Source organism: Coenobita brevimanus, chromosome 99 (genome assembly GCF_032717465.1).
Source record: "Coenobita brevimanus isolate Jiangsu-jjx chromosome 99, ASM3271746v2, whole genome shotgun sequence".
In the NCBI taxonomy this organism is placed as follows: Eukaryota; Metazoa; Arthropoda; class Malacostraca; order Decapoda; family Coenobitidae; genus Coenobita; species Coenobita brevimanus.
The window spans coordinates 4765239-4782270 of NC_137052.1; the positions used below are offsets into that span (position 1 = coordinate 4765239).

The 17032-nt window shown below is 43.3% G+C and overlaps 1 protein-coding gene and 1 non-coding gene across 2 annotated transcripts in view; both read left to right on the top strand.

Annotated features, from left to right (window-relative positions):
• LOC145414371 (muscle calcium channel subunit alpha-1-like) overlaps window positions 1–17032 on the top strand; it is a 1622725-nt gene that overhangs the window by 840039 nt on the left and 765654 nt on the right. The window lies entirely within an intron of this gene.
• Window positions 14825–14943, top strand: LOC145414488 (5S ribosomal RNA). The gene has a single exon (XR_013899906.1). It is a non-coding gene; the product is annotated as a 5S ribosomal RNA (ribosomal RNA).

The window sequence follows — 17032 nt, forward strand, 5'->3', positions numbered from 1 at the left end:
GGTGAATAATTGGAAAATGTGAGTACGTTTAAGTACTTGGGTAGTGTGATGAGTAAGGGTGGAGGTTTGGAGGATGAAGTGCTTGAAAGGGTACAGCAGGAAAGAAAGGTTGCTGGTTCATTAAAAGCAGTGATAGGAAGCAGGGAAGTGAGCATGGAAGTGAAAAATTTACTACATGACAGTATTGTGATAACAACTATAACAAATGGAAGTGAAGCTTGGAAGTTGCTGGAAGGACACAAGTCAAGAGTGAGAGCAGTGGAAATGAGATACTTAAGAGGAGCCTGTGGAGTCACATGGAGAGACAGGCTGACAAATGAGGATATAAAGGAGCGTTGTGGTGTGGATGTGGATGTAATAGGAAGTGTTAGGAGGAATACATTGAGGTGGTTTGGCCATGTGGAGAGGATGGAGGGTGAGAGACTGACAAAGAGAGTGTATGTGAGTGAGGTGGAGGGGGGAAGAGGGAGGGGGAGGCCGAGGATGAGATGGAGGGATGGGGTGGAGAGGTATATGAGAGAAGGGGGTGTGAGTTTGGAGCAGGGCAGTGAAATGGCGGGGGACAGGGCAATGTGGAGGCGATTTGTTTGTGGCCACCCCGAATGGGATTGAGGCGTCTGGCAACATATATATATATATATATATATATATATATATATATATATATATATATATATATATACTGTATATATATATATATATATATATATATATATATATATATATATACTGTATATATCCAGTACATAATTATATATATTTATATATATATATATATATATCCAGTACATAATTATGTTCGGCTACTTTACTCTGAAATTCGTAACTTTTGAGGCCTGTTTCTGCTACTTTTGGTCACAAGACTCTGGCAACCCTGGTTCCAAGACATCTTTGTTAACACTTCTCTGCCAGCCACCATCACGTGCAATACACTTCTCAGCCAACCACCATCATGTGTGCAGCATTTTGTCTGTGTTTTATTGTTATTCCTACCTGTGCTGAGGACTAGAGAACCCATAATGGCTGATGAAACAAAGAAATGTGGAGTGAGCGACCTTGGCAGACCACCAACTAAGGCATCCAAGCACCATACACCACGTGTACATCAAGTCCATTACTTTGTTTTCTTATGTGGGTTTTTCTGTTTTGTATTGTTTCTTGGCTAAAATAAATTAACTGAATCATGTTATGTGTGTTTACCACATGATTTACACCCAATTTATTTTTTTCCCATTGGTTATTCAGTTCAGATTTGGGGAATTCCAGTTTGGCGAGGTTTATTTTTTCACCTATTACTCGCCAAATGTGAGAGTTCACTGTATATGAGAGAGGAGGTTGTAAACTATGGGAGGGCAGCAAGATGGCAGGGAACAGGGCAACATGGAGGCAGTTTGTTTGTGACCAACCATTTTGGGATTAAGGCATCTGGCTATAGAATGACTGATAGGTAGATCATAGTTCCCAGTTATGCTCGTATTACCTAGTGCCTTCACAGTTCATGGTTCTCATAAAAACTACAGCATATCTGTATGTCAGTCAGGTACTATGATTTTGAGATATCTCCATATTGTGCTGTAAAGCTTTAGGGGTCAGTAAACTGCTGAGTTTGCAACCCCTGTCATTACTAAGCCCATCTGAAAGAAAAACTTTTCCTTGCACAAAACTCAGGAATATAAGGTATTGCAGAATCATTTTAATGTGAATGATTTGGTGAGTGTGTTCTTTGATATACATACAAGTAGGGTGGTATAAGAAAATTGATTCTGTCTAATTCATGTGAACTTTGACTGTGCAAAAATAGTAAGATGAAGACTGTGTACTATTATCACTGGCACTAATTTACCATATTATCAGTAATATTTGCAGGTCATGCACTTCGTGTCATTCCAGCAATTGATAGGGAGTATGATGTTTTGTGGTGGTTGTTCTTGAATGTGTACAAAACTGATGGGGAAATCACCAAAAAAGCCATTTTTTCCCTCCTTGTGAATGGTGTTCTCGATAAACTTTATATATTTATGTAAACAGTATATATATATATATATATATATATATATATACAGTACATATACTGAATGTGTATGTAGGGAGTTCCCGAAGATACGAGCAGTTAGGTTCCAGTTAGCATAGTCCTATAATGAATTCTCGTATAATGAAACACGTAACTAATGGTGAAATATTGGTTGGGTTCAAGGACCCTATCAAAAGTAAGTTTTCAAGCTAAAATATACGATACCAAATGCAACAAACATATCTGTATTACTGAACTGTAGAGAAAGCAACCTGAAAGAGCAAATAGTATGCAGATAACATGACAGCACATTAATTATATATGAAATATGCATAACACTCACCTATAGGTAGTAACTTTGTGTTGGAGACGGGAAGCTGGTGGTCGCCAGCTGAGCAATCCCGCTGTTTCTCTCCGAGGTTTGAGAGAAAATGGCTGTGACTGGATTTGCTGGGAAAACTGAGTTAGAATCCTCCCACCTCGGCCCAGACTGAATGTTGTATCATTGGATTTTTGAGATCGTATATTCAAAATAGTCCCTAATTTACTCAGGTCGTATCATCAGTTTCTCATACATCATATGGTTGTATAACAGGACCTACCTGTATGTATATGTATGTATATATATATATATATATATATATATATAAGTAATCCCTGTAATATCCGGACGCCTAGTACAGTATCCAGACTCCCCACTACACGAACATTTTGGGCCTGGGCCTTCAGAACCCAAAAATGACCCAAAAAACGTAAAATATCCCCCCCAAATCCTAATTTTTTTCCACCCGTAATTTGAACTTGGCACGCGGCATGGACCAGCTGTGTTTTGCCGTGTAGTTCCACCGACGTCAAGCAGGGTGATGCTGCCTCCTCCTCATTTCCCGCTCATCCATCATCGTGAGTGCACGCTCGTCACCAAGGCCGCCCATGTGCTCGCTTTTGTGGTGGTGCCCTACCTGCTGCAGGCTCTGCTGTTCCTCGGCTGCCTCTTCCTCGTGTGTTTGATGATGGCCCCACCGCCCAAGAAGAGGAAACGAGTGGTTCTGACTCTGGAGAAGAAGAGGGAGATATTGGACAAGGTGGAAGCAGGATGGTCAACATCACGCATCCTCCATGAATTCAACGTGGCCCGCTCTACATTGTTTGATATTAAGAGATCCTGGGACAAGCTTACCCAGTACACAGTTGACTTTGCATAGAACACTAAATGCAACGTGGAGAGGAAGGTTATGTTCACTACCCGGTTTGCAGAAATCGACCGCTCCACACTGAATTGGTATCAACAACAACATGCTGCTGGTGTGCTGGTGCATGGTATGGAGCTGAAGGCTACTGTCGAGAAGTTTGCAAGGTTACACAACACCTCAGGCTTCAAGGCATCCAAGGGTTGGCTCTTCACTTTCAAGTTACGACATGGCCTTACCAACCATAAGGCCCATGGCGAAGCTCTGGACGCCTACAAGGAGCGAGTAGAGGAGTTTCGGTAGAAGGTGAAGGTCTTGATTGACAGGGAGGACCTAACTCTCGGTCAAGTCTACAACGCTGACAAAACTAGGCTGTCCTATTGCTCGGTGCTAACGAACACTCTAGCCAAGGAGACGGATAAGCGTGTACCTGGCTGCAAGCTTTGCAAGCAACAGGTATCTGCTTTGTGTTGTGCCATGCCAACGGCATGCACCAGCTCAAACCCGTTATTATTGGCTATGCAAAGCAGCCTCGGTGTCTTCGTTGGGTGATGGATGTCCTTCCCTTCTTTTGGTACCATTCAGTGAAGGCTTGGTTCACAGTCAAGATCTTCAAAGACCGGTTTCACTGCCACTTCATCAAGGAGATCATTCATTACCAGACGAACACATTGGGAATCCCGCGCGACCAGGTAAAGGCCCTCCTTCTTCTGGACAATGTACCTGTGCATCCTTCCGACAAGGAGTTGGTGGCTGAGATTATATATATATATATGTGTGTGTTGTGGTAGGTGGGGGCACTCACCATCCACGCTTTTGATGTAGTACTGCATTGAGTGTCTGCCCTTTGTTCTCTTCCATCCTTCCTCCTCTGTCTTCCTTTCCTTCATTCTTTCCTCTTTTGCCAGTGGGTGACTTTACACTCCCTCTTCTGTCTTTCTTTCCTTCATTCTTTCCTTCTCCATCTCCCTATGGGTGGCTCTACCCTGAGTGACAAGCCAAATGGTTTCCTGTACACCAGGAAACCATTTACTATGCTGGGTGGTAACCATATAACCAAAAGATGGCACCTGGTGTTTTAGTGGGTAATTAAGGTGCTCCAGTCAGATTGAGCCTGTGCAGGTTTATATCCAAGGGGTGGTTGGAGTTTATTGCTCACGTAATGCCACTCAGGAATGAGTGAGGCTGGTCACTCTCATCTTAAATGTCAGGACCAACTTGCCTAGCCCCAGGCTCCTATGCTCCTCATGGGGTGACGTAGGAATGGATGATGGATGGATGTATATATATATATATATATATATATATATATATATATATATATATAGATAGATAGAGAGATAGATAGATATATATGTAGACACACACACACACACACACACACACACACACACACACACACACACACACACACACACACACACTGTAAACTTCTTGATATAATGAGCTAATTGGGGGGCAGGGTGGGTTTCTGTATCCAAAAGTTCACTGTATATGAGGGGTTTAGTATTTCCAAGGGATTGCCGAACTCAGTTTGCTATATAAGGGGTGTTATTTGGTCCTACGTGCTCAAACAGAACCTACTCTATGAAGTTTTACATGGAGAATTCAGTGGTTTATGAAGTTGTACATGTAAATACAATACTGTATGAAGTTGTACATATAAATACAATAACCATAATAAGAATACAGTATAATGTAGTATTGTTACAGTATACTTACTGTGCCAGGAAGGGATGCTGTTGTCACCGTGGGCTGATTTGTGAACTTCCCCCACATTTGGCAACCTTTGTTTGCAAAATCCAGGGGAAGTTCGGTCACGATTTGGCCCTTCGTTATACAGGTGGGTCCCGAATTTATGAGTTAATTGGGAGCAAGGATTTTGCTCTTTAGCCAGTTTCTTGTTAAACAAAAGTGAAGAACTTAGGGAAAAATAAGATGGAGAGCAAGGCCTCCGAGGAACCTAGGGGCCGCAATGGAATGCTTAGAAGACATGATGATACAGTAATCTTGGGCACAGAAAAAAAGCATGCTTCAAGACTGACCTTGACTGGGCAAGCTTGGCTGGAAGGATGTTTACGAAGATAAATGGGAAGAGGTTTGAAGAGCTAGTGTGCGACTTGTTTCTTAAGACATGTTTTTGTCGTCCAGGCTGGCAGATCAGATTTGAAGCCATTTTCGGTGAAACAAAGCTGCGCCATTTTTATCGTCCAGAGTGATACGAACCCAGCCCAAGCATTTGTCATTGAAATCAAGACTTTCTTCATATCTCACCCAAGCGTGGTCAGGAGCAGTCTTGGTGTAGCTTGGGAAGAGTGAGATTGGTCAGCAAGGACACGTAATTGATAAATATCATGAAATTAGCAAGATGCACAGAAAATTAAGGTGCAGGTGGCTGATATTAACGACATATAAGAGCCAGTTCAGCACAAACAGCGGCTGCGTGTAAGTTGAGCATTCGTCAGAAGATCCACTTCGGCAAAGCCTTCTGTTTACTTTGCGATCGGCACGTGTAATTTTTCGGTTCTACGTATCCTGGACTGTTTTTGCAGACAGAAACCAAGCGCCCGAAGATGCACTTCGAATCCCAAGCTCGAGCTTGGATGCCAAAAACACGGCTTTAGCTAGTATGTATATACATGAGGTCTGTTCAGAAAGTATCCAACTTTTGGGTATAAAAAGATAAATAGCTAACCTGTTGAGCCAAGACACTAATCCCCCTCAGAGTAGGCCCCTTCTGACTTGACACATATTGCCCAGTGTTCTTTCCACTGCCTGAAACTTTTTTCAAAGTTGGTTTTTGGTATCTTCTGTATGAGACAGCCCTAGCATGTATTCAATGCGGATGGTGGGTGTTAGCGCCGAAGTGGTGACATGTGGAGGTGTAGGAAGACTACTGGGCCTTGGGATAGGTCACTGACCCCGAGAAATAGGCCCTGAAGCCTTTGCCCAGAGTTGGATACGTAAAAAAAAAAAAAAAAAAAAAAAAAAATCTTCTGCAGGTGCTTCTTTGCATTCTTCATGATCTCTTCTCTTGGATGAACGTTGCTCAAGACATGTTGGAGTGTGCAAATCGCGACCCAGACTTTCTGAACACTGTTATCACTGGAGATGAGACTTGGATGTATGCGTACAGCCCAGAGACCAAAGCACAGTTTTCACAGTGGAAGCATGCAGGGTTGCATTAGCAAAAAATTCATGACAGGTCCGCAGCAAAGTGATATGTACGTTGATAGTTTTTCTCCGACTACTGTGGTGTTGTGCACCATGATTACACACCAGAAAGTCAAGCTCTCAGTAAGCTTGACTACCTCAAGTTTATCTGTCATCTTCATGATGCAGTTCAGCAGAAGATACCAGACCTTTGGAAAGTGGCAAGTTGGAAGTTGCCTCATGACAACATCCCTGCCCATTCTTCTCAACTGATTCAAGAATTTTTCACCAAGCACAACATCTCACAGGTCCAGCAGGCTCCCTACTAACCAGACATGGCTCCATGTTACTTAGTTATTCTTCGAGCTCAAAACTCTGCTGAAAGGTTCCCGATTTGAGGTGGGGGATCATGATGAATGCAATGAAACACCTGCCTGAGATACTGAAAATTGACTCTGAAAATAGTTTCAGGCAGTGGAAAGAATGCTGGGCTACAGGTGTCAAGTCAGAAAGGACCTTCTATGAGGGGGGATTAGTGTTCTAGCTGAACAGGTTAGCTATATTTTTTTTAGAGCCTAAGGTCGGATACCTTCTGAACAGACCTCATCTATCTATCTATCTATTGCCAGAAGCCTCAATCCCGTTTGGGGTGGCCACAAACAAATCGCCTCCAAGTCGCCCTGTCCCCCGCCATTTCACTGCCCTGCTCCCAACTCACACCCCCTCTCTCATATACCTCTCCACCCCATCCCTCCATCTTATCCTCGGCCTCCCCCTCCCTCTTCCCCCTCCACCTCACTCACATACACTCTCTTCGTCAGTCTTTCACCCTCCATCCTCTCCACATGGCCAAACCACCTCAGTGTGTTCCTCATAACGCTTCCTATCACATCCACATCCACACCACAACGCTCCTTTATATCCTCATTCGTCAGCCTGTCTCTCCACGTGACTCCACAGGCTCCTCTTAAATAACTCATTTCCACTGCTCTCACTCTTGACTTGTGTCCTTCCAACAATGTCCAAGCTTCACTTCCGTACGTTAGAGTTGGTATCACAATACTGTCATGTAGTAACTTTTTCACTTCCATGCTCACTTCCCTGTTTCTTATCACTGCTTTCAAGGAACCAGCAACCTTTCTTCCCTGCTGTACCCTTTCAAGCACTTCACCCTCCAAACCTCCATCCTTACTCATCACACTACCCAAATACTTAAACGTACTCACATTTTCCAATTCCTCACCATCTAACCTCGCTGTACATTCACTAACTTCACCTCTCTCAAAGACCATCACTTTACTCTTCCCTACATTCACCTTTAGGTTCCGTTTCTTACACACTCTCTCAAACTCATCCACCAAGCCTTGCAGCTCCCCTTCGTCTTCACTCAACAACACAGTATCATCTGGAAACAACAGTACAGGGAGTTTCCAAACACTATCCTCTCTCACCAGGGCCACTCCAACATCCACTACCCTACCTTGTACCTTTTTTATTACCCCATCCATGTACAGATTGAACAACCATGGAGACATGACACATCCCTGTTTCAAACCAACTTTCAGAGAGAAAAATTCACTTAGTTCACCATCCACACGCACTGCAGCCTTCACACCATCGTACATACTCTTCACAGCATTCAACAACTTCCCATCTATTCCATATATTCTTAACACTTTCCACAATCCTTGTCTATCCACCCTGTCATATGCTTTCTCCAAATCCATGAAAGCCGCATACAACTTCTTTCCCTTCTCTAGAAACTTTTCCACTAAAGATCTAAGAATGAATATCTGATCTACACAACCTCTTCCCTTCCTAAAGCCTCCCTGTTCTTCTCTAACTAATTTCTCTGTTCTTTCTCTAACTCTGTTAATAAGTATCCTACCATACACTTTTCCTATTATACTAAGAAGACAAATGCCCCTATGATTACCACACACTCATATATATATATATATATATATATATATATATATATATATATATATATATATATATGTATACTGTATGTATATACTGTATGTACTGTATATACTCTTCCCTACATTCACCTTTAGATTCCGTTTCTTTGGGAGAGTGTGTAAGAAACGGAATCTAAAGGTGAATTTAGGGAAGAGTAAAGTGATGGTCTTTGAGAGAAGTGAAGTCAGTGAATGTACAGTGAGGTTGGATGGTGAGGAATTGGAAAATGTGAGTATGTTTAAGTACTTGGGTAGTGTGATGAGTAAGGATGGAGCTTTGGAGGGTGAAGTGCTTGAAAGGGTACAGCAGGGAAAAAAGGTTGCTGGTTCTTTGGAAGCAGTGATAAGAAACAGGGCAGTGAGCATGGAAGTGAAAAAGTTGCTACATGACAGTATTGTGATACCAACTCTAACGTACGGAAGTGAAGCTTGGACGTTGTTGGAAGGACACAAGGCAAGAGTGAGAGCAGTGGAAATGAGTTATTTAAGAGGAGCCTGTGGAGTCACATGGAGAGACAGGCTGACGAATGAGGATATAAAGGAGCTTTGTGGTGTTGATGTGGATGTGATAGGAAGCGTTATGAGGAACACACTGAGGTAGTTTGGGCATGTGGAGAGGATGGAGGGTGAAAGACTGACGAAGAGAGTGTATGTGGGTGAGGTGGAGGGGGGAAGAGGGAGGGGGAGGCCAAGGATGAGATGGAGGGATGGGGTGGAGGGGTATATGAGAGAGGGGGGTGTGAGTTGGGAGCAGGGCAGTGAAATGGTGGGGGACAGGGCGACTTGGAGGCCATTTGTTTGTGGCCATCCCAAACGGGATTGAGGCATTTGGCAATAGATATATTTATGTATATATATATATCTATACAGTACCCTCGCGTCCAACACGCGTTAGTCCAGCACGATTCGGGTCCAGCACGGAGAGCAATTAATTAGTATTATTTAATACGATTTAATTACTGCAACACGAGTTTTAACATAACACGCGCAGAGCTCCGAGAAGTGGGCGAAATCCGCAGAGTTCACTCTAGCACGATCACCCCCGGTCCAACACGGTCATACTGGACATTCCCATGATGATGATAGCCAATGAAAACTTCTGATGAAGTAGCCTTCCCCGCCCGCTATCGTGATGTGATCGTGATGCCGCCCAATTAAAAACGCATCTGGTGTCATGTGATCGTTTTCGTTTTCGTTTTTAAAGGCTCCAACATGCTTGCATGTGTCGGCCTTGGTCACCTAATGGCGGCTCTCCATGCTGCACGATCCATTGCAGCCTCCCTGTTCAGTCCCTTAACCCTAAGGTCACACTTAATGACCTCGTCCCATGTCTTTCTCGGTCTACCCCTCATAACCCCACCCCCAATATTAACACTTCTCACCTTCCTCACCCAACTATCATCCCCCATCCTCTCCACATGTCCAAACCACCTCAATCTACCTCTCCTCATCACAACACCAATACACTCCAGTCCCATCCTACCTCTCAACTCTTCCATTGTAAACCCAGCCCCTCCAGGCCTTGGACGCAGGGACGCACTGCACATCCACCTAATCATTGTCATTTCTGTATGTCTGAGCCGGCGAATGTCTTCCTCCTTCACTGCCCAGGTCTCACTGCCATACAGCATTACACTCCTAACACACGCTGCATACAAAGACCCCTTAGCACGTAGGGAGAGCCCCCTCAATGTCAGGAGAGGCAAGAGCTCCTGAACTTCTTCCAACCACTTCTCACCCTAGCCACAGAGCTAGCTCCAGCCCCACCTCCAGCACACAACATGTCTCCTAAATAACAAAACTCTTCCACACACTCAAGAGATTCACCAGCAAGTTCAATTCTTTCACGTCTGACAATCTCCACCTGCTCACCCCGGCACGCCGTACACATAAAATCAGCATTATCTCGCAGTCTACCTCTGATACCACTACATCTCTGATGCACCCATTTATCACACACACCGCACAAGATGGAATTACTTCCCACGCCCTTGTGGCAAACTGCACATGGCCACTCTCCCTCGTCTTTGACAGTACCGCCACCAACCCTAGATATCATCACTTTTGTTTTATCTGCATTTACCCTTAAACCCTTTTGCCCCATACCATCTCTCCACTTCCTAAACCTTTCCTCCGCCTCCCTTTCATTCTCTGCAATCAACACCAAATCATCAGCATACAACAACTCCCACGGGAGTCCATTTCTAAAGTCACGTGAAAGGGCTTCAAGTACCATGATAAACAACATGGGACTCAAGACTGACCCCTGATGCACACCAACATTCACGGAAAACTCATCACTCAAATCTCCATTCACTCTCACCTGGGTGTGAGCACCCACATACATGGCCATAACCACCCTAACCAGCCACTCCTCCAAGCCAAGCTTTCTCATTGCCCACTTCACCACCTCTCTAGGGACTCTGTCAAAGGCCTTTTCCAAATCAACAAAAACAAAATAAAGATCCCTTCACCTACCAATATATTTTTCCTGAAGCTGTCGAACAATGAATATGGCATCAGTGGTCCCCCTACCTGGCATAAACCCAAACTGCATCTCATCAATATTCACTCTTTCTCTAATCATACCTTCTAAAACTCTCCCCATTACCTTCATTATCTGATCTAAAAGCTTTATACCTCTATAATTCCCTCTTTCCAGGGCATCACCCTTCCCTTTATACACATTTACAATTACACTCTTCAGCCAATCATCTGGGACAACACACTCATAAATAATCCTATTTATCAGGTCAGTGACTAAACTCACCCCTATATCGCCTGAGGCCTTCAACATTTCGGCAGTCAACCCAGACACACCTGCTGCCTTCCCCACCCTCATCCTGCCTATTGCCTCACTCACAGTAGCAGTATCAATCAAAGGCCAAGGGCCAGACACTGGATCTGCTGGCTCCAAACCTTCCCTGTCCCAGTCAAACTCCTCATTCAACAACCGGTTATAATGCTCTCTCCATGCATCTTTAATATCCTCACAGTTCACCACTACCCTTCCTTCATCATTCTTCACACACTGCTCACCTATGATATCCCGATTATCCCTCTTCACCTGACCTGCCACCCTAAATATATTTTTCCTTTCCCCATGATTTAGGTTATCAAGTAATTGTCTCTGTGACTCAGACTTTGCCCTGTATACCTCTCTCCTAGCCCTACGCTTGGCAGCCAAATATTCCTCTTTGCTACCACCCTTCTTCCATTCCCGGAAAAGCCTTCTTTTCTCCTTAATTGCAGCTTCTACACCCTCATCCCACCACCAAGTTACTTTATGTCTTGGTGGTCCTCTTGTCCAGCCGCATGTTACATCAGTAACTCTCAAGAAATTGTTCTTGAGGGCTCTGTACTGTTCATTAACTCCTCTGTCTACAGCTCCCTGTTCAGCCACCACTCTCCTCAACTCGCTATAGAAGGCATCCCTTACTACTTGGTTTTTCAGCTTCCATATTTTCCTCCTAGGTACATAGGTCCTCTTTTTCATCATTTGTTCTTTAAGCACCATATCACAAATCAATAGTTTGTGCTGCTGCACACACTCCTCACTTCCTATAACTTTAACATCCCTCACTAACCTCCTATCGGCCCTCCTAACCAGAAAATAATCTATCTGACTGCTATTTCCCCCAGACTCATACGTAATTAACCTACTGTCTCTTTTCCTAAAATATGTGTTGCACACAATCATGTCCGTTGCCTCCCCAAACTCGAGTATCCTTTCCCCTTCTGCATTCCTTAGACCATATGCACATCCCCCATGCACTCCTTCATAACCTTGGGCTGCTTCACCTACATGACCATTTAAGTCCCCTCCCAAAATCACTATCTCATCATCCCGCATACCACCCACTACACGTATTAAATCATCCCAAAATCTATCTTTCTCTGATTCATCCAATCCTGCCTGTGGAGCATATGCCGATATAATCACAGCTATCTTTCTTCCCAACAGAATTTTCACAACCAATATCCTATCGCTTACTCTCAAAACATTCATAACATATTCCACCCATTTCTCCACAACCATCACACCAACACCTCCATATCCGTCTGTCCTCCCGCCACAACGCCACTCAGTCGCATAATTGCATTGGAAGGTGCTTTTTTCTTGCTGCATTTTCTGCATTTTTACTGCATTTTACCCTGCTCACGATGCCTAGAAAGCCTTTTGAGAACCCCAAGAAGCGTCGGCACCTCCCTCAGGCCACCAAACTAGAAAGCATCGAGAGGAAGAAGAAAGGGGAGAGGAAAGTTGACATTGCCAAGGCCTACGACATGAATGAAGCCAACGTGAGGATCATAATAAAAAACTAAGACAAGATCCTGGCAGGCGAAGGCTATCACACGGCACTTCATACCAGGTTTGCGGAGGATACGATGGTAAATCAGAACGGTAACGTGGTAAAATTGCCGACAATACCACGGGCATTTGGAATTCATCTGGATGGATTCCTGCCGAGGATACGACGGCCAAACAGTGTGACCAAAACCCAGGTGACTCGACAGAGAATGTATCGTACTGCATCATTGAACATTTAGCCTGACACTGAATACATATTAATATTTTAGAATAAATAGCAATCGTTTTGAAACCCTTCTCATCAGCGTGCGTACCAGTTTATAAACAAAGTTGCTTCTCCTTATTCTCTACCGAGTCAGCGACAGCGATCACTTTCCACAGTCACGAGACGGAACTCTGGCAACAGTGTGTGAAGCATGCACTTTGCCGAGGATTACAGAGTGGTAGGACAGGCAGAAGCAGGACCTTCCATGGCAGTGGATGAAGATAGTGATTCTGAGTGTGATTTCGAAGGATTTATGAGGGAGGTTGAGGAGGAGCAACAGCCATTACCCGCTAGTGACGCCAGCAGCCATCCTCCGGGGACCCAGTAGGACTATCTACAGCCTTGGATACCACCTTCCATTCCCAGCAAGCCCACCAACACTATCCTAAAAGGTTATTTATCATTCATAGCACAGTACCATTTATTATAATTACAATAGTACCAATATATGTATAGGTATATAGTAGGTATTTGGGGTGACTTTTCCTAGGGTTGCTGACATAATTCATTTTTCCCCATAAGCTCTGTTGTTAGTCCAACACGTTTTTGGTCCAACACGTGACCCATGCATGACAATATTACCGTGCTGGACGCGAGGGTACTGTATATGAATGTATACTGTATGTTCTGTATATATATATATATATATATATATACATAAATATATATGTATACTGTATGATCTGTATATTTTTGTATATATATATATATATATATATATATATATATATATATATATATATATGTATACTATATGATATATATATATATATATATATATATATATATACATAAATATATATGTATACTATATGATCTGTATATTTTTGTATATATATATATATATATATATATATATCTGCGCGCCCATCGTTTCCTCCTGTACATTTATCTGCTACTTCTGATGATGGGAATGGTTCAGAGGATATTGATGATCCTAGAGAGGGGGATATTGGCATGGATGAGGAGATGGTAGAGGAGGTAAGGAATGGAGAAGGGGAGGAGATGGAGGAGGGAAGGAGGAGGAAGTGCCATAGGGCAAGCCTCGCACCAGCGCTCTCTGTATTTTGGTGTGAATAATGGAAGCAGAATATTTGTGTCGTGATGAAATCGGTGCCTCATTTTTTATTGAAAGTTTTCATTTGTGTACATATTTGTTATGATGTAAAATTACAAATCACAGAAAAAAAAAAAATTATGCAGTAGTGGAAAATATAGTGGAGTGGAGAAAGGGAGGAGGTGGAGGAGGGAGGGAGGAGGAAGTGTCGTAGAGCAAGCCTTGCACCAGTGCTCTGTGTATATTTATGTCAATAATGGAAGCAGAAAGTTTGTTTCATGATGAAATCAGTGCCTTATTTTTTATTGAAAGTTTCATGTGTATACATATTTGTTGTGATAAGAAAGTGCAGATCACAGGAAATAAATTCTGCTGTAGTGGAAAATACAGTGGATTATGGGTAGTAAGTGGATAACTACAGGTCTGTCTATCTATCTATCTATTGCCTGACGCCTCAATCCCGTTTGGGGTGGCCACAAACAAATCGCCTCCAAGTCGCCCTGTCCCCCGCCATTTCACTGCCCTGCTCCCAACTCACACCCCCCTCTCTCATATACCTCTCCACCCCATCCCTCCATCTCATCCTCGGCCTCCCCCTCCCTCTTCCCCCCTCCACCTCACTCACATACACTCTCTTCGTCAATCTTTCGCCCTCCATCCTCTCCACATGGCCAAACCACCTCAGTGTGTTCCTCATAACGCTTCCTATCACATCCACATCCACACCACAACACAGGTATACCTTGATATATGATACCCATAGATGTGATACCCCAGCTTAGCAATGGGGGGTAGAAATACCACCACACCCCACCTAACGATGGCCATACCCTGGTTTGACGATAGGTTTTGATTTTTTTACCGCTTTTGATATAGTCAACGGCCATACCACGTTGAGTACACCGCTTCCCGTCCGATCAGCGAAGTTAAGCAACGTCGGGTCTGGTTAGTACTTGGATGGGTGACCGCCTGGGAACACCAGATGCTGTTGGCATCCCTACGTGTTAAGTGGGGTTGGTGGAGGATTAGTGCTCCTCCCTGTAAAACAATTAACTCTTAGCCCTTGGCCACCCTGTTTGGGATACATGGCGTCTGGCAATGAATGATATATATATATATATATATATATTTTGTTATGTCCCAGTCCCTGCACTGCCACAGGCTCCAACAGCAGTAGTACAGTACAGGAAGGACGTTGCCCAGTGAGTTGTTGTTCTTATGGTCAGCCTTTAGGTGTGCAGTACACAAGATCAGCTGAGGCGAAAATAAACACTGGCTCCTTAAGGTTCACTGTCTTTATTTTCCAAATAATTCCACTTAATGCTTTTCAACTTCACTGTTCTCACAAGCACTGGAGCTATACACACTTTACTGATTGCAGTTACACTTAATGTTTAACAACACTTCACAGTTAGTACACTTAATGCTTGCTAACACTTCACTTATTACACAAGTACTGAAAATAATCTTCACTGACAGTAATTACACTTAGTACACTTCACTGTCTTCCCATGTTCCACTGATATACAAACTTCAATAACCCGTCACTGTTTGCCACTGTTTTCACAAGTACCAAAAATATACAACCTTCACTGACACTGACACTGCAGCAAAACCGACTGCACTTCACACAAACTGACCTGAAACCCGACTAAACTCCAAACTGACTTGACACCTCACTCAACTTGTAATAATCTCTACCCCATCCTTATATAAGCTTGCATTGTTCTAGAAACGTCCACTTCTCCAACATTCTAGGACATACTGTCTTGCATCAGCCCCTGGCAACAACAGTTACCAACTACGAGACATCAAAACATGCTAGAGTTCTCACATTACATAACACTCTAAATCATTAACCATACGAACTTGAATTACATAATTTAACAAACAATTACTTAAATAAAACATTACTGAGAAAAAGCACATTAAATTAATGCATAACTTACGAAATAACTATGCTCACAAACACCAGGCAAATTGGCAACTCTGACGACTCGTTCCGAAACTTACAGTACCAGAAACGTCTCGAAGGTACGAGACTACCTAACTGGTAAAACCTCCTTCATAACAATATATATATATATATACATATTTACACTGTATATATATATACTGTATATATATATATATATATATATATATACAGTGGGGCACCAATTTTCGCGCCTAATTGGGTCCAAAAATAATGCGCAAAAGTGGAATTAGCGAAAGTTGGGGCATTGTCTTTATGGCAAAAAATCTAATTGGTTCCCGGTTATCCTAAAGTAACATCAGATTTTCATTTTCACTTGCAATACAGTGCATCAAATCACTATTGTACATTGCATTGTGAGATACAAACAATAAAAACTGTACAGTACACATTATATGAGAGAAACATACCACAGAGACCAGGTTGAGGCGTTTAATGGATGTTGGGGGTAAGTATCCGAGGCGCGTGGCGGGCTTATTTAGCCACGCCAGACGTATTTTTATCACCACCACTGCCTCCCGGCCCTCCCCCCACACCACCAGGCTCTCCCCCCACACCACCAGTCCCTTTCCCCACACTACCAGGTATAATAGAGGCCATTGAACCGTGAGAATCCAACACAATGGAGCTAGCACGCTCGTACACAATGGCGGGAATGGGTGGACAGAGTGTTGACATGACGTCATTCAAGATGGCGGTGGGTTGCGGGCGGGCGGTGCAGGAAATTCAAAGTTCAAAATATTGTCCCAAACCCAAAATTTGTGCGCGAAAATCGATTTTTTTCAAGCTAAGGTGGAAGTTAGGGAATATTTGGTGCATACCGCGAAAGTGGATTCCGCGAATCCTGCTGTAGCGAAAGTTGGTGCACTACTGTATATATATAAATCCTGCTGTAGCGAAAGTTGGTGCACTACTGTATATATATATATATATATATATACAGTAAAAGTCCAATATTTCGGCATCCAATTCCCCGGCAAATCTGACATTTCGGCAGTTTTGAGAAATAGTCCCATTTACGAAAATCTCCGATCGTTCGGCAGATTCTCCGATTTTTTTCGTCAGTCTTGAAATTCTCCATGAGGCTCGCCAGCTAGCTACCCGCCTT